This window comes from Peromyscus leucopus, chromosome 15 (genome assembly GCF_004664715.2).
Source record: "Peromyscus leucopus breed LL Stock chromosome 15, UCI_PerLeu_2.1, whole genome shotgun sequence".
Lineage (NCBI taxonomy): Eukaryota > Metazoa > Chordata > Mammalia > Rodentia > Cricetidae > Peromyscus > Peromyscus leucopus.
The window spans coordinates 70,343,492-70,363,188 of NC_051076.1; the positions used below are offsets into that span (position 1 = coordinate 70,343,492).

Below are 19,697 nucleotides of genomic sequence, written 5' to 3' on the forward strand. Positions count from 1 at the left end.
CCAGTCTCGTAAAGCCATCCTAAGAGCAGTCACCTAGGGAGTTCCTGGACATTCATGGTCACACTAATGCCACTGGGCTGGCTCTTAATTAAATCCTTGTCTGGGATACAATCTGGAGAAGTCCTGAGACTTGTTATCATCTAATGGCCAGTTGCTGCCCTTACACAGAGATGTAAGTATTAGAAAGGGACTTAGGACACTGCACTTTTCACAGGAGGCAACACTGGCCTCAAAAGGCTAGCTAGGGGTCAGGTGAACTCACAGTGCTGGGCAGAGTTAGAGCCTGTGTTTGGAAGTCAGGCCTGCCCAGTACAACACATCAATACTAGTCAGTATTCTGGGACGACCTAGTCCAATATGGTAATTATGGCCACATGTAGGGGGCCTTTGCTCATCCACACCCACTGGCTGGAGTTTGCTGGCACAGACTTGCAATCCCAGAGCTGGAGAGACAGACAGGCAGATGACTAGGGCTCGCTGGCCAGCCAGCCTGGCCTCATTGGCGAGACTCAGGTCCCAGTGAGAGACCCTGGCGGAAAAAGGGGGGGGGGGGACAACAAGGTAGACAAGGTGGCCTGCTTCTGAGGGATGATACCCAAGGCTGTTATCTGGCTGCCATATGCATATGTGCACACACTCATCCACACTCATGTACATACATGCACACACATACACACAGAAATGTAAAAGAATGTGAATGGGAACCAGAACCAGAAGTTTTCATTTGGTAAATGTTACTTGGTGTAACTTTCACTACAACCGAATGCCACTCTGGCTACCCCGCAGCACTGCTGGCTGTGATTAATTAATTAATTAATAAACTTAAAGGAGCAAGGAGAAAGGAGGCAGGCCGTGGAAGGGGCACAGGGCAGCCATGACACAGGGCAGTGCTCGAGCTAGTCCCACACCAGCCTGGGGAAAGCGGCCGGATTGAAGCCACTGGTAGTCTAGTCTAGGGAGCTACAGCCAAATGAGATGGAACAGAACGTGGTATTCCACACGATGAACACCGTTTAACAACGGAAGAGAAGCCAGTGGCACACACCTCACCTCAGATGCACTAGAAAAGATGAGGCCCGGTGAGAAAACAAGACGCCAAGGATAAATCTGCATACTGAATAAATCTGCTCACAAGAAACTTCCAGAAACAGAAAAGAGACAACCGGTTTCCCTAGGGCTGCGGTTCAGAATGGGGAATGACCACGAACAGGCAGGAGGGATCTTATGGGGATGGAGAATGCCCGAAAATGGACTGTGATGATAGCTCTACAAATCTGGAGAGAATAAGTGAACAGTACATGTGGGCAAATTTTAGGTATCTCAATAAAAAAAAAATTTTTAAGGCAAAAGCTATTATTAGGCTTAAAAGAATTCTCCAACCTTTCTGGCGATGAGACCAAGGCAGGACTCCAGCTGCTGAAGAAGGATGGCAGCAGGTCCGAGGGGTCGGGAAGTGGAACTATGGGCGCAGGGCAATCCCTCTGTCTAGACCAAGTCCCAAGAGGCAGTACAGAGCTTAGAGCTCACGGTGTCCACACCCTCACACACACACTCACACACACACACTCACAGAGCTTAGAGCTCACGGTGTCCACACCCTCACACACACCCTCACACACACCCTCACACACCCTCACACACACTCACACACACACACTCACACACACACTCACAGAGCTTAGAGCTCATGGTGTCCACACCCTCACACACACCCTCACACACACACTCACACACACACTCACAGAGCTTAGAGCTCATGGTGTCCACACCCTCACACACACCCTCACACACACACTCACACACATTCTCACACACACACTCACAGAGCTTAGAGCTCATGGTGTCCACACCCTCACACACACTCACTCACACACACACTCACACACACCCTCACACACACACTCACAGAGCTTAGAGCTCACGGTGTCCACACCCTCACACACACACACTCACGCAATTCAGAAAGCCGGGTTCCAGCCTCCCACAGTGCACTGCTTTCTTGGTGGTAAACAGTTTTCCAAAATTCTGCAAAATGTATTCAGATGACTTGCAAATTGATTCTTTCTCTAAACAGAACACAAGCTCCATGAAAATAGATTTTTTTTTAAAAAAAAAGATTTATTTATTTATTATGTATACAGTATTCTGTCTACATGTATGCCTGCAGACCAGAAGAGGGCACCAGATCTCATTATAGATGGCTGTAAGCCACCACATGGTTGCTGGGAATTGAACTCAGGATGTCAGGTGTTCTTAACCTCTGAGGCATCTCTCCATCCTGAACATAGAAATTTTTACCTAGTTACTCACTGTCTAGAACCTTATCGGCTGCATAGATTCCCTGTTGTTCCCTTGGAAAAACATCTTTCTCTTGAATTCAAAGTCAAGATAAATATGAATACTTCCTGACATACATCCTTCTGTCCATATTTCATTCATTAAAATACAATTACATCACTTTCCCCCATCCCTGTTCTCCCTTAATTCCTCCCCTGGCCCCTCTCTCCATAGTTATTATAATTATGCATGAGGAGGAAGTAGCACATTCATGGAGGTCAAAGGACAACTCTGAATCAGTTCTCTCCTTTTTCCGAGGGTTGCAGAGATGGAAACAGAGCCCCAGGCTCCAAGCACCACGTACTCTACCGTGTAAGCCACCTCTCCCACGGCTTCTGCACTTCTTCTCGTAGGAACAAAGAATGATGGGATGGGCTCTCGTGTGAGAAACCCTGCACTACATCTGCATCCTAACTCTTTTTGTTTGGTTTGGTTTTGTGAGACAGGGTTTTTCTGTGTAGCTTTGGAGCCTGTCCTGGGACTCGCTTTACAGACCAGGCTGGCCTCGAACTCACAGAGTTCCTCCTGCCTCTGCCTTCCGAGTGCTGGGATTAGAGGCGTGCGCCACCACTGCCACTGCTCGACTACATCCTAATTCTAGGTCTGCCATCAAATGCCCCCAAGCACACCACACACCACTTCCACCTTTGCCTCCCTGACTACAGAACTCCAAGTGGTCTTTGGGGCTCTAAGAGTTCCGCGGCTGGAGCTCTCCTGCTCATCCTGTTCTGTAGTCTACACTGAAATGGCAGTGGCAGCCTCAGACTTCCACCTATGGCCTCCTTGGAGTTTATCACAGACCTAAGATATAAGTTCTACTCATGTCTTAAGGTGGTTGACAGTTTAAATCAGAAGCCTCTAACACATCTGATCATATATCCTTATTAGAATTCCTAATGTGTACTCATGAAACATACAATCCACTGCTATGCAAATATACAATACAATTATAGAACATATGCAAGATAGAGATTCAAAAAATGAGATTAAAAAGTACACACAGCCTAGTTTCTAATCCAGTGACCCCACTAATCTAGCTGGTAAAGGTCCCATCAAGTGGATGGCACTGTTACACCCATCTTACAGAAAGTCAAGGAATTCTCCAGGAATCCCAAGAAGTGCCTCACTCTGACCAGGAAGAAAGGGGAAGGTGTGGTGACACACCCCCGAGGCTCTCAGAAGTTAAAGTATGAAAAAAATCTCAGAGATAGACAAATCTTCCTGGGGCGATCGATGCTCACACTGTTTCATAACAACGGCGTTCGGGGCTGGGGAGACGGCTCAGTGGATAAGATGCTGGCTGCGCAAGCGTGGGGACCCGAGTTCAGATCCCGCCCGGCACCCCTGTGAAGCTGGGTACAGTATTATGTGATGTTGATCCCGGCATTCCTACAGCAAGACAGGAGGCAGAGAAGGGAGAACTCCAGAATCTGAGGAGCCAACCAATCTGGAGCTCTCAGGTAAGACTCAAACAAGGTGGAAGACAAGACAGACACCCAAAGTCGTCCTAAGACCTGGGTTTATATTGAAGCTTGCAATCTGGCTTGTGCACTCTAAAAATTTTTAATGAAAATATTAATCCGCTGAACTGCAGGCATCAACAACCTAGTTTCACCGCAGGCAGCATTCAAAAGCTGTGTCTTATCTAAACTGGAAGATTTTAGATCCAGGTCACTGGGGTAGAGGTGGGCTAGATATCTCTCATGAGATATGCAACCCACATGGGCCAAGACACAGGAGCGGACTGCTCCATCTTTCGAAACCCAGATGAAAAAACTCAGAGATGACGACAGCCGTTAGGAAGGACCTGGAAACACTGGATCCCAAACATACTGCTAGTGGGACTGTACCAGGACGCAGTCTCGTTATTGTCAGTATTAACCTCAGAGAAGCTCTGTCCTAACCATCCCACTCCTCAAGAAACACTCACGAGAACAGAAAAGCTTTGTCTACACAACAACACACAAATGTTCAAAACGCAGCTATTCACAACCGTCAGTAGAATCCATTAACCCACATGTATAACAACTGAATGACAAAATATGCCACATCTCTACAACAAGTATTTGGGAATAACGAAATTAATTATGCTGAATTCATACCACAACATGAATAAAACAACTTGAAACCAGTACCCGCCAGAGAAATGAACTAGACACAAAAGGACACATGCTGTATTGTATGGCGCTCATGAAATATGTAGAAGAGTGACAGAAAAGTACTCAGGGATGGAAAGGTGCCTACTGGTTGCCTCTGCCAGGTACTGAGCTGGAGCATGGCTGTTGATGACTCTGGAGTTCCTTCCTCAGAAAATGAAGATTTTAGTTAGATATGGTGGCCCAGTAGATGGTTCAGCAGGTAAAGAAAGGCACTTGCAGCCAAGCCTGATGAGCTGAGTTCAATTCCTTGGGACCCACAAGGTAGAAAGAAAGAATGGACTCCTGCAAGTTGTCCTCTGACCTCCACATGCATGCTGTGGCATGTGTGCACATCCACACACACACACACAAAATAAATAAAGTCAGTAATTTCTAATTAGACAATGTTGGTTCTAGAACTGTGAATATGCAAAACAATGAGCTGCGTGTTATATAAGAGTGAATTTTCTAACAGTGAATTACGTTTCAGGGAAGCAGTTAAAATCATCATCATCATCACCACCATGATGATTTACTGACCTGGAAGTCTGGAAAGGGTTCAAGAGAAGAGAAGACAGTTATCAACCAAAACACTGAAGCAATGCAATAAGGTCAGCAGATGATTTGCAGTGCTGTACTGAGTGGTTTTTATTATAGTCTTAACAAATGTACTCTGCCCATGTAAGATGCTCGGCCAAATATATACTGTAATCTTTTAATCATTTTAAAGGAAGGGGTTCATTAAAATATAACAGGACAAGTACTAGAGAGAGGCCCAGCCAGTAAAGGCGCCTGCTGCCAAGGACCCTCCCTAGGACCCAGAGTGGAAGGAGAAAATGTGACTTCCACAAGCCATCCTCTGACCACAACACGTGTGCCTACACACATCTATGCATGCATGTATGCATGCACAAACAAGATAAATAAAATAAAATGTCACATATCACAGACACATGCACACATAAATTTTCCGAAATTAAGGAAAGGTCATAATGAAACTCCTAATATCTGAAAAGACTTGGTCTGTGCTGCTATGAATGTGTGGAGGCCAGAGGACAATCTCGGGCATTATTCCACAGGTGCTGTGGTAATTTGGAAAGGAATGGCTCCCATAGGCTCACAGACTTGAATACTTAGTCACCAAGGAGTGGCACTATTAGGAGGTGTGGCCTTGTTGGAGGAAGAGTATCCCTGGGGGTGGGTTTTAAGGTTTCAAATGCTCAAGCCAGGCCCAGTGTCTCTCTCTTTCTGCTGCCTGCTGATCCAGATGGAGAACTCTCAGCTCTTCTCCAGTAACAAGTCTGTCTGCATGCCACCATGACCCACATGATGACAATGGACTAAACCTCTGAACTGCAAGCCAGCCTTAGTTAAATACTTTCCTTTATGAGAGTTGCTGTGGCCACGGTGTCTCTGCACATCATTAAAACACTAAGACAGGTGCTGTCCACCTCTCTCTGAAGACAAAGGAATCATCTCCCTGGTCTAAAGTTGATCAAGTAGGTTAGGCTAGCTGGCCAAGGAGTCACAACCATCCGCCTGTTTCCTGGTCCCCAGTACTGAGACTACAAGTGTGTGCCACCACACCCAGATGTTTTATGTGGGTCTGGGGGACCAAGCTGGATCCTCATGCTTGCCCAACTGAGCTGGCTCCCAAGCCCTTAACATTCTAAACCTGAAACACATCAATTCAGCGCCCCTAGGAGCTGCTGTCAGGGTGGAAAGAGGGACTGTTTGGTTTTCTCCGCAGGGTGAAGAGGGAATCCTCACCTGAGAGGGCCCTCAGCTCCAAGGTCATGTCCACCAGAACAGGGCGGACCCCTGTATTAGCAGGCATTCTAAGAACAAGTAACTGATAATCATGAAATCAGGTGAGAGCTATGTGCAGATTATGACATTCTCTCTACTTTGAGTATATTTCAATTTTTTTCCAATACAAATGAAAGGAAACCAATAAAGGTGTCTTCTGTATTTGATATCTAGAACCTACCTTACTTAATTACTCAGGAATCAGGATTAAGATTCAGGACTATCAGTCTGGGAGGGAAGGCGACTCACTGACTGTATACCTCTACCCAGACCCTTCTTCCCTTCCTCTATAGACTGTAGTACAGAGCACTGATCTTATACAACCACTGTCTGCAAGTTCCAGGACTGAGAAAAGAGGTGAATTTATTAATTACTGGTTGGTTGATAGCTAATAATGAATTGACAGTATCACACCTCTCACGACAGACTTTTTGAACAACTGAGACTACAGACTCCTATACCATGACCAGCTCTAAGCACGGTGTAAAGCAGAGCCACGGGGCCCCGTTCTATGACATTGTGTAAAGGAAAACAACAGTGAGATCCAGGCACATGCTCACTCTCCCTCCCATGAAAGACCACCGGTCTCCCAACTAACCCATCGCCAACAGTCTGCAGGTATCCGGGTCATAAGAGCCAGAAGTCAGACCACTTGCATTAGGAAGCCTATAACTTGCAAGAAGCAGGGCTAAATAAACATCAGACCTGTGTTCGACCTTCTGGTCTATTTCAGGACGAAACGTTTGCTCCTCACATAAACTGAATGCCCACAGTGAAAAAGTGACAGCATCTGGCCCAGACATCAGGTCTGCCTACGACGAGGGATGAGGGTCCCTGCCTGCCCCTAAGTCCTTACAGGAAAGGACCTGGCAGGCAGGAGGCTCATGTGATCAATAAGTTCTTCCCAGGGTAAAGGGAGCTATTTTGAAACTAAGTACATAGCCCACAGCCTAGGAGGTCTGATCCTTCTCTCATTCCAGCTCCCACACCTTTTTCTACATTCTACTTGTCAGGAATCTACACATACATACATACATACATACATACATACATACATACATGCAATCATTCAGCAAGAACAATCCCAACAGCACATGAGACTACACACAGCTGCTCCAACACTGAAGGAATCTTGACTCCATTACAAACGGAAGAAGTTGGGTGTGGTGGCGCACACTTTTAATGACAGCACTGGGGAGGCAGAGGCAGATGGATCTCTCTGAGTTTGAGGCCAGCCTGGGCTACAGAGCAAGTTCCGGGACAGCTAGAGCTACACAAAGGAACCCTGTCTCAGAATAAAAAATAAAACAGAAGGTAAGAATAGGAGGAGGAGAAGAATTATTAACATCCCTAGTGGAACATCCTCCTGAACAATTCAGATCAATGTAATATGGAAATTTTTCCATACAAGCTGAGCAATCCCAAACTCTTCTATTATTTATGGGGGATCAAACTAAGGAGAGAAATACACTAGGCAGATTTCGCTCACACTGCGCTTTTCCCTGGGGATCTGCTTCACTCAAGGGTTGGTTTCTGAGGCTTCTCTTTCAGTGCCAGTGTCAGGGTGGGCTCAGGAAATCCTCTCCTTTGTTTGCTTTTGTGATTACACATTTGGAAAGGAAGTCACCTGTCTCTCCAGGCCTCGGCTCCTTTAGGTCTCCACCAAGTTGCTCTAGATTAATTTCACATCTCTTCTACCTGGGAAATGTTACAATACTCTGGGAAATGTTACAATACCCAGGGTAGCTGTTTTTAATTTTATTACACTCACACATTTCTTGCACGGGGGCACCAGCAGGTGTGGAGGTCAGAGGAGAACCTGGGAGGAGTTGGTTCTCCCCGTCCACCGTGTGGGTGCTGGGGATTGAACTCAGGTGGTCAGACCTGGCAGCCAGCCTCTTAGCTGCTGAGCCATCGAGCCAGCCCTGAGCTAGTTTTCTAAGTCCCCAGTGTAGTGTCAACTGAGACCAAGCTAAACTCCCGACAGCACTGGCCCTTCCTCCGGTGGCTTCCCACCCCCACCCCCACCCCGCGGTGCCTCCTCCTCTTAGCTGACCAACCAGTCCCTTCCAGGTCCAGTTATAAGTGGCTCTTCTCTACTGCAGGCTCCCCCATCAGGGCTTGGCTTCCCTTCTGGACCCGCAACCATCACACCCCAAGATCACATAAGCTGCCACCTGACTACCCACAGCATTCTCCACGGCGTTCTCGGGGTAGTCAGTCTGTCTAGTGCCAGCCAGCTTCTCTCCTACTATCGCCTACTCCTATCGGGCCATGATCTCAAATGTAAAAAGTACTAACGAGTGGGACCACCTTTAGGAAAAATAAGCAAAGAATGAGTGAGAGATGGAAAGTTGAGTTCATTGGTAGGTGGGACGGCTCAGCAAGAAAAGGGATTGCCGAAAGCTTGAGAACCTGACCCACATGGTGGACAGAGAGACTGATTCCCAAACGCTTGCCTCTCACTTCCAATCACACCCTTTGTCGCATACACATAGGTATGCGTGTGTACACACACACACACACACACACACACACACACACACACACACACACACAAAATTAATTAAATACTTAAAAGTTCATAATACAACTATTTTTGATGAAATAACTGTGCAGCCTAAGCAACGATGAAAAGCAAATTCAAGAGAACATTTAACCTTTATCCATTCTGTATAAACACTTGGGTTTAGAAAACAGAGTGTATTCTGCTGCCTGGAACCCTGGCACTTATCCCCCGGGCCCAGGACAGGCGACCAGTCTCCTATTACGACTGCATGCTGGCTTGATTTCCATAACTGTTGCCCCCTAACTTAGAACCATGGAAGGGTTACTGAAAGTCTTGGGGCCAGGCAAGAACAACCTTGTGACATCACAAGATAATGTTATCAGCTACAAAGTTGGAGAAACATAACCACACACGCACATGCACCCAAAGATCTCAATGCTTTTAACAAGTTTACGACTTTGTCTGGGCCCTGTTCACGGCTGTCCTCAGCAAGCACACAGCCTGTGGGCCACAGCTTTGAAAGGCAGAAGGGCTTTGGACATTCCTGTTTTAGCAACAGCTTTGCCACCTGCTCCCACATCTGAGGAGGGCTCAAAGTCCAGCTCTTGCCGTGACGCTGTAACCAGAGGTGCAAAGTTAAAGACGTCTAGAAGACATCTCTTCGGCCTTTTCCTGACCACCGCTCAAGTGACAGAAGCACTTCAGATCACCCTGCAAACACCCCGGAGGGCTGGGGAAGGCAGGGAGGTCCCGAGCAGCCAGTCAGCCAGTGACTTCTCTTTCCCGAACACAGCCCCAGAAGTGAGGGGAGACACACGACAGAATCTGACACCCCAGGTCCTGAAATACCCTTCAGCAGGCCACCGTGGAACAAGAAGGACAGGCATACTATGATAAGCGAGAGAATGTGGGAAGATGAAAGGCTGCAGAGCACAAGGACAGAAACTGTACGATGGGCTGGCTAGAAGGCTCAGGGAGTCAAGGGGCTTGCTGCCAAGCCTCACAATCTGAGTTCAAACCCAGGAACCCACACAGTGGAGAGTGCTGACTCTTGCGAGCTGTCTTCTGACCTAACAGGTGGAGAAGGCAGAAGAGGAAGTCTATGGTCATGAAGAAGCCAGGTGGGCAACTCTAGACTTCGGGCTCATCTGTAATGAGGACTCACGAGTTTGCCTCCCATCACAAAGAATTTATTAAACATCCACATCGCAAGTTCTGAAGATCAAAAGAGAGCTCTGCCATACCAGGACAAGAAGTATGCATAAAGACCTCCCTGGGCAAAGTGAACACACAGTCTCACTGGGCATGAGTCCCTGGGGCTGAACCTTGTCATACCCTGCTCCACAGTCTCCAGGATAAAGGGAGGATGAGCAGTTGCTGTGACCATGTCCTTCAGTCCTTGCAGCCTGCCTGCTATCCCCACCTGCCTGCCCTGCTCCTCCAGGAGGCAGTCACAGCCCTCCACAGCAGCTACGTTCCCCTAGAAGATACAACTGTTTAACAACAGTTAAACCAAACCGAAATGCACTGCCTCTAAACGAGCTTTGAAATAAGCGCATCCATATCACAGTAGGCCAAAGCTCTGCCTGAAGCTACTTTCCCGCTGAACTTGCTGTGACCTTCCATGGCCATCCCTCCCCTGGCAGAGGAGGGCCATCACCACACTGAGAACTGCAGTGACAGCTGACACTCCACGCTGTGAGCCCAGGGCTTTTTTCACCAGGATACTCCAACTCTGGCCATTCCTGGCGCGGTAACTCAAACAAAGATCACCAGGCATGACCGAATCTGCAGCCCAGTCTAGATGCCAAAGCGACACTGAGAGGCAGAATACACTGTACGGACCAAGAAGCCACACCTTCCTCCAAGTCCTTTCCTGGTCTGGGGCAGTTGTCTGTCCAAAGTCACCCTCAGGGAAGGCACTAAACCAACATTTGGAACCTGTTCTTTTCTGAGGAGAAAATGCTCACAATGCACCAGGAGGCTGTCTCAAAGAAGGCTGGAAACAGGGAAGGAACAGGGCTGGCTCTGGCCTCTGACCCAGGCTCCCCTCTGAGATTGACAGCTGTGGATCCTATTAATGGACCTCCAGCGCCCGTCTTACATTTCACTGCTTTAATCCAAGCTACCAGAAAGTTTTGACAAGACCAGCCAATAAACCACAGGACAGGGGCTGGAGGGGAGACTGTAGTGTGCAAGAGAGAAAAGGGCGGAAGTAAATGCAGGATTGCTGGGGGGCGGGGCTCAGGTGCTTCTCAGGTCCATTATGAAGTCACCTGACTGGTGTAGGACGCCAATGCTCACTTTCGAACTGGGCACTGCTTCATGAACAATGCAATTACTTCAGACTGTAAGCTTTCTGCTGCTCTGTGCAGTCATCCTGCGCCACCCAGGAGAATACCTCAGGACACACATACTCAAGTGCCTGAGAGAAAATGTCACAATAGCCTGGCCCAAACTCCATAGGCTGAAGCAGAAAAAGTGCCTCAGATTCCAGACCAGTGTGGGCCACACAGCATTCCCGGGCCATCCTGGGTGATAGTATGAGACTTTGTCTCAGAAAACCAAAAATACGGCCAGTGGGTAGAGACCCTCGCCACCCAGCCTGACAACCTGAGTTTGATCCCCGAGAGCCATGAAGTAGAAGGAAAGAACCAACTCCCCAAAGTAGCCCTCCAACTTTCACACGTGTGCCGTCCCATGGCGTGGACCCAGGCTTACACACACACACACACACACACACACACACACACACACACACACACACAATAAAAAATAACTGCATTTAGTTAGTTAGGTTTGTTTATTTTATGTGCATTGACTGTTTTGCCTGCGTGTATTTTTGTGCCCCACATGCAGTCTTAGAGACTGTGGAGGTCAGAAGAGGGCACCTCATTGCCTGGAACTAGAGTTATGGGCCACCATGTGGGGACCGGCAATAGAACCTGGGTCCTCTGCCAGAGCACAAGTGCTCTTAGCCACTAAGGAACTCTCCAGCCTCCAGTAAAAATAGTTTTAAAAGAAACGAAAAACCAAAACCCAAAAGTATCGGCATGTAACCTAGTCATGGGTTCCCATACACCTTAATCACGGTCTTATTTATAAGACCTGCTCCAATGTGTGTGTTATGTAAAGTTGTACGGGTTAAGGAACTGTGACAAAGAAACAAGTCTGTACATATTTGCACAGATGTAGTTTTCCATCCTGGGCCGCGTCTGAAGACCCGGGACGTGAAGGTATAGTAGGCTGAATGTGCTTTGGTTTAAAAAGACTAGTGCTTGGAAGACAGACAGCTCCGTCAGCACAGTGCTCACCACAAAGCGTGAAGATCTGAGTTTGGCTGCCCATTACCTATAAAAAAAAAACCAAGCATGGGGCCGAAGACATGGCCAGGGGCTAAGAACACTTATTGCACTTGCAGAGAACACAGGTTCAGTTCCAACTCCCACATACCGGTTCACAACCATGCTTAACTTCAGTTCCAGGGAATCCAACACCATGTTCTGACCTCTGTGAGCACCAGGCATGTACATGGTACACATACATACACTCAGGCAAAACATATACAATTAAATAAAAGCCCGGTGGTGGTGGCACACACCTTTGATCCCAGCACTCAGGAGGCAGAGCCAGGCGGATCTCTGAATTCAAGGTCAGCCTGGTGTACAGATTGAGTTCCAGGGCAGCCAGGGTTACACATAGAAACCCTGTCTTGAAAAAACAAACAAAGAAAACAAACCCACTAAAGTGGACCTCTGACCTACACACACACACACACACACACACACACACACACACACACACACAAAACAAACAAACAAATACTACCAGTTTATGAAATGCAAGCACACAGTAGAAATGGTTGTGGTCCCCCTGCAAAGCTGTTACAGATAGAATTATGACAGAGAACTAAGGATACCTCACTTACTGACCTAACACTTCAGATGTCAACAGATAAGGAGTCTTTGGTCACCAAGCCACCAAGCAAAGGCATGAGAGAGAGGGCTTACTGAGCACAGGCCGGGTTTTAAGTTACTTTTAAATGCTGATGGCCATTTGGCAAGGATGACCATATTTCACCTCACTCAAGTGTTTTCTGGAACACTGAATACCACATAGTTCCTAAACTGTCCAAAGGACAACTTGAAACCACCTAGGAACTGCTAAATGCCGCCGAGGACCCCTTGCAGCCTGAAACCCAGCTTGCCGCCCTGCTGTGTGGCATTCCTGTCCTTCCGATCCAGCACCACCTACCTTTCTAGAAAGCAACGTTCAGAGAGAATTTTGGGTTCTGATCCCAAATAGTCCAGTTTCATGTGTCAACTCTCCCGCTCATGCAGTAAAGGAGAATGCAATAGCAGCTAGCCAGACAGCTGACCATGAATTAAAATAATTTGCAGGAAATCGCAGCCCAGCCCGGTGCCTAAGAACCGTTTGATGAGCATTTCGCTGTTTTTGTTACACCAGCTTCCTCCATTCATGGAGAGTATCTGAGCACTACGGTGAGGAAGCACTCTAACTCACCACTCATCTTACCCTGAGCAAAACAAAGCCCCGAGTTCCCCCCCCTCCAGGAACAGGGAAGGAAGGACAGTACCCCAGTACTTCACTGCCTGTGACCAGGGCCTCCCCAGCCCACTCCAGATGCCACAGCTTTGCTCAGGCACTGAAATGTCTACTTCTCCTGCCAAAATCTTGCCTACCTTTAAGGTCCAGCTCCAGATTCATCAATTCCAGAAGGTTCCGGACTCAGGCACTCTGTTCCTGCCACACATTAACTATTTAGCTATAATATTTAACACAGAGAGATGTGTGCAAGTCGCATCTGTTCTGAAGACAAGAAATAGTTTCTTTTTTTCTTTCCTAAACCATCTAGATGCCTTTTCTAAAAAAGCAAAATTTACAAAGTGGGTGAATACATCTCTGCTTAACTACCATCTCCTCTATCCATCTGAGATCTCAAGAGAAATCTAGGTGAAGCAGGAAGGAGGAGTATTAAGAAGGAACAGAAACAACCGTGGAGCCCCGTACAAGCCAGGGCTCGGAGGTGTAACTTGGCCAGGAAGCTCTGTCTCTTTCTCTGTGCGACAGCTCCTGTCCTTCCAGAGGGCGCTTGCAAGCTTGTAAAGTCTGGGCAGAGCGGTGAGTTCTAAGGCTTGCATACTTTTACACTCATAAAACACAAAGGGAATTACGGCCTGGTGGACTTCCAGGTTCCATCTATTTAATGCAGCTTGGAAAGTTTTTCTGACTAATAAAAGTTTTGGTGCAAGTCAAGAGAGTAAAGGCTCAGCACAGAAGAGCAAGATTTAATTGAATGCTCAGAGAGCTCGCGCTGGTGTGCAGTGTGCCCCATACACGGTGGACCCAGAGAACTGGTGCTGGAGTGCAGTGTCTCAAACACACACACACACACACACACACACACACACACACACACACACACACACACGGTGGACAGAGAACCGGTGCTGGTGTGCAGTGTCCCCCCACACACGGTGGACCCAGCAGAGGGCAGGTGGCTCCTACAGCCTATTAGCAATGGCTCCTCCCAGTTCAGAGTGTCAGTCCTCGGCTGAGAGGTCAGGAAAGCCAAGCTCCTTCCTCCCGGATCCCTGGAGGCAATCAGGACCAGGGCAGCTATGAAGGGTGGCAGGTGCCTTCAGACCGCCCGCCATACTCTGGAATCGTCCTATCAAAAAAATGTCCTTAGAAAACTCAAAATATCTTTGATTTCAGGTAAGGAGCAGTCTGGGTTCTAGACAAACAAAACAACAAAGCATTCTTTAATAGTCATAACAACTTTAGCAAAGATTCTTCAGAAATAAACAAGTAACAAGCTCACAGCTGACCAGTTGGTCTGCTGCTTAATCTCAATGATCCTCACTGAGAATCTCTTTCTAGGTGACTCTACACTGTCAGGTTGACAATCAAACTAAATACCACATTTGCAACAATTAACTATTAGTTTATCTTCAATTGCTAACAATGTTTAGGATGGTGTTGCTCTGCTTAGGTTTTTGTCAATTTGACATATGGTGGGTCATTCAAGAAGGAGGAATCTCAACTGAGAAGATGCCCCCATCAGACTGGCCTATAGGCAAGCCTATAGGGTATTTTCTTGGTTAAAGATTGGTGTAGGGGGGCCCTGGGTGGACGGTCCTGGGGTGTATAAGAAAGCATTTGTACTGAGCAAGCCAGTAAAAAGCAATCCTCCATGGCTTTGCTTCAGCTGCTACCTGAGTTCCTGCCTTGACCTGTCTCAATAGACTGTGACTTGGGATATCCAAATTAAATAAACCCTCTCCTCCCAAGTTGCTTTTTTCAAGGTCTTTATCACAGGAATGCAAAGCAAACTAGTACAGGCGTCAAGGTAATTATCAGCCAACCAGTACCCATCTTCCAGATTTGTTAGCTAGGATGATGCTCACGGTCAGACCCTCACCCAACTTCATCATCAAGAAAGATGAAAAGTCAGCCAATTTCTCCCAAGCACCATTTCTACCAATTCCTATTACAGCAGTCCTGCTCGTACCACTACACCGTCCTAGGGCACATTCAAAGGGAGGGTTTTAACTTAGAAGGGGATTTTGGTCTGGGGTAAGGGCTGTTGTTGTTTTGGTTCTTTTGTTTGTTTTTTGAGACAGGATTTCTCTTTGCAGCCCTGGCTGTCCAGGAACTCACTCTGTAGACCAGGCTGACCTTGAACTCACAGAGATCCGCCTGCCCTTGCCTCCCGAGTGATGGGATTAAAGGTGTGTGCCACCATCCCCTTGCTTTGTTTTTCTTGAACAAAGCAAATTAAAAGAGAGAAATAACCACCTCAAATAAAAGGAAGAAAGAGACACAATATCCAGTCAAATATAACCAAATTTAATAAGCAGTTACAAAAACAGAGTCCTTCTGGGCAAGAAAAGGGTTCAGAAACCCAAGGACAAATAAAAAGGAAGTCTTCATCTGCAAAATCAGGGACAATATAGTTGAAACAAATACGCAAAAGGCCATAATGTAAGACAAGCCTGGTCTGCCAACGTGAACTGTGGCTAAGAAGACAAAGCACCAACTAAGTTGGTTCCTTCAACCAGGCAACAGCCCAGACTTCTCAGGAGCCAGAGCACATAAGCTACACTGTGAGCCACAAGAAAGAGTTCAACCGAGCTAAGGAGATGCAATCCACGCAGCGAAATGAACCACTGCTGGGAAAGGTATCTGTTCAGCCTGTCCGGAACGGAAGGAATGCGGTGAGACGGAGCAAGGAGTGGCCTGTGTGGAGGAGACCCTGAGAGGGCTCTGAGTGCGCATGCTCAGGAGTCTGGGCTTCGGTCTCTAGACCGCAGAGCACTCAAGGCTCCTGCGAATCCAAGGGAATGCACAGACAGCCAAGTGTAGGAGAGAGCTCACGTGACTAGAGAGGACTAGTTGGAAAACGCTTTAACAAGGCAGGCAACAAGACTGGCATCTGAGCAGTGTTTCAGAGACAGGCTGGATAAAGGCAGAGAGGCTTGAAGGACGGACTCACGTTCTTTCTGCTCTTCTGCTACCTGCAAATAGGTATAGACTCCTAAATCCAGCGGGAAATACGGAGTCTTTAGGAAAAGAGCGTATTACTCACTGGGTTGTGTATGTTGGGGGTAAAGAACATGTGAGACATAAGAAATTAACCCTAGAATTTTACTGTGAGTGGTCAGTCATGGCTCCAGGCTAAACAAGAGCAAAGGAGGTTCGGGATGGCAAGATGGCTCAGCAGACAATGGAGCTTATTTCCAAGCCTGATGACCTGAGTTCAATCCCGGGGAACCACATAATGGAAAGAACGAGCCAACATCTGCAAGCTGTCCTCTAACCCGGGACTGGACTGCAATCACTCTGCAGTGCTCATGGTTCTGTGCCCCTCCCCTCACCCAAAGTCTTGGGACAGAACCTAGAGCCCTGCACTGGCTTGGCAAGCACTCTAGCCCTGAGCTCAATCTCCAACCTTTTCTATGGAGCTCATGGAAGCAGTTTTCTAAGGACTGTGCAAACGAAGTGACGGAGTTAAGGTGACCCACTCCGCCTTCAGGGAACTTAAGGACAACTTAAAACCCCTGGAATACCAGGGCTGTAAGCTGAGCCATCAGCTCTCTGCTCTTTCAGACGTCTGTTAGATGATGCTCCTGCACTGTTTGGCCCAAAGCGTCATGGTAGCTTCTACAGTCACGAGAATTGAAACGAAAGCAATCGTACTTTTCTTCACCTATATATTCATTCTCTCCTACTGCATGTAACCATTTCTACAAAGGATCCCTCGGTAATATAACCTACAGCTACATATATAACTTACATTCTCATAACTACAGATGAATCTTTCTAACCTCAAATTCACAGGTACAGAGACTCAGCAGACAAATACAGAAGCCCTGTGCATCTGTGTCCTATGAATCGCTGTCACTGCGGTCACAGGGCAGACCAACACACAATAGGGAGGATTTCACACAGCAGAATGGGGGTCACCAGCAGTGAGGGGGATGTTGCAGGCGGGTACGGAAGAAAGGACACAAAATTTCAGTAGAGGGTGTGGGATGGCTCAGAGGTTAACGGCGCTTACTGCTCTTGCAAAGGACCTGGGTTTGATCCCCAGCATCTACATGCAGATCACAACCATCCATAACTGCAATTCCAGGGGATCCAATGCCCTCTTTTGACCTCCAACGGCACCAGGCACACATACATGCAGGCAAAAACTCATACACACAAAATAAATAAATAAATCTTTTAAAAATTTTTTAATAGAAAGCAGCTGTTATGGTTTGGGTGTAAAATGTCTCCATAAGTGTCCAACACTTGGTCCCTACCTGGTGGAGCCGTGTGGAGGGCTGTGGAACCTTTAGGAGGGGAGGCCTGACTAAGGAAGTGGTTTATGGGAGACAGGTCTTAAGTGCTACGGTTCTCCTTGCAGTCTGTCCCTTCTCCCCCTCCTTCCTAGTCCAAACCACAGCCAGCTCCTGCCACTCAGCACTACCCACCACCGTGGCGCTGCCTGCCACCACGCCCCCACACAATGACTGTTATCCTCACGCTGTGAGCCACAAGAGAGACACTTCTTCCCAATGTTGCTTCTCAGGTATTTCATCACGGTGAGAGAATATGGTCAAGTCATACAATAGCAACTGGGCGTGGTGGCGCACACCTTTAGTCCCAGCCCTCGGGAGGCAGAAGCAAGCAGATTTCTGAGTTCGACACTAACCTGGTCTACAGACCAAGTTCTAGGACGGCCAGGGTTACGAAGAGCCCCTGTTTAAAAAAGCCAAAAATGGGGGTTGGGGATTTAGCTCAGTGGTAGAGCGCTTGCCTAGCAAGTGCGAGGCCCTGGGTTCGGTCCTCAGCTCTGTTAAAAAAAAAAAAAAAAAGACAAAAAAAAAAAAAAAAGACAAAAATGAACATGGGGACTACAATTAGAGCAATGATCCGTACTTGTAAAAACTGCTAAGGAAATCATGCTGATATTTGAGACCTAGCCAAGCCCTCAGGGCTGGTGAAGTCACGGGTCGGGAGGAGAACCGACAACCAGCACTTTACTAAACCAGCGCAATCCCTAACCACACTCCAAACATCTGTCCTTCTACCACACTGAAGTGCAGTCCTCAGCCCTCATCCAGGGCTTCTGCTTGCAACAGACAGAGACAGAAAACCACAACCAATCAAAATGCAGACTTGGGAAGCCCAGCCCCAAAGCATCCAAAGCACCTAAGGCTCGGGAGCATTGCAGAAGAGGCCGGAAACACTGGGAAAGCCAGAGGACCAGGAATCTGCTGCTGGGAGAGTGGGTCTCCTGGGAACGTCAGAAGCAACACCATAGAGTCCACCAGCACGACTGCCTAAGCATGAGCAGACCAAGGACAACAACAATATGCTAGTACTAATGCTAGAATGGATGGGAGGAAGCCCAGGAGGACTCAACCTTACACAACGAACTACAGGCAACTGAGGAATGCTGAGGGCAGGACAAATAGTCTTCCTTAGGGAAAAGCAAACCAATTACTTATCCAGTACCAAATGGTCAGTCTGAAAACATACTCCAAATAATTACACAGACTGAGCTGGTTGGACTCTGGAATATATATGTATATACATATGTGTACATACACATGCATGTTACGGCAATTAATAAAAAAAAGTGGTCATGAATTTGAAAGAGAACAAGAAGGGGTATATGGGAGAGTTTGGAGGGAAGAAAGGGAAGGGAAAATGACGTAATTATAATCTCAAAAAATAAAAGAAGCAAAAAAAATTGTGAAGAGAGTCATTGTTTCACCACCAAAAAGGAGAAGGGAGGAGGAAGAAGGGGAGGGAGAGGAGGAGGAGAAGAAGAGGAGGAGCTATGTGAGGTAATGTGCCTATCATTCAATTAGTCAATCTATACAGCACATATATATTTGAATACACTGCACATGAGAAACATACCATTTCACATGTTGAGTGTGTGTGTGTGTGTGCATGTGTGTGTGTGTTACACCTGAGTGTGTAGGTGGGGATGCACCTATGCATGCACATGCAGAGGTCAGAGCAGGAAGGACATCAGGTGTCTTCCTCTCTCACACTTTACCATATTATCATCAGACAGGCCTTCTCACTGAACTGGAAGCTCACCATTCTACTAGGCTAACTGACTGCCAGGCTCTTGGGACTCATCTGTCTCCACCCTCCCAATACTGGGGTTAGGAGTACATGCAGCCGTACATATGGCTGGGATTCGAACTCAGGACCTCACGCTTGCAGAGCAGGAACTCTTAGCCACAGGGCTATCTCCGCTGCCCTACCTAAAGGCCTTTTCTCCTCACAACATAGTTTACATTTACGTATGTGTATGTGTGTATGTGCAGTAGCCATGGAGTCCTGAAGAGGCTGCAGATCTCCTGAAGCTGGAG

General features: G+C 47.4%; 1 protein-coding gene across 50 annotated transcripts in view; it reads right to left on the reverse strand.

Moving 5' to 3' along the window:
- The window catches only part of Clasp1 (cytoplasmic linker associated protein 1), a 233,127-nt gene that overhangs the window by 160,935 nt on the left and 52,495 nt on the right, over positions 1-19,697 (reverse strand). The window lies entirely within an intron of this gene.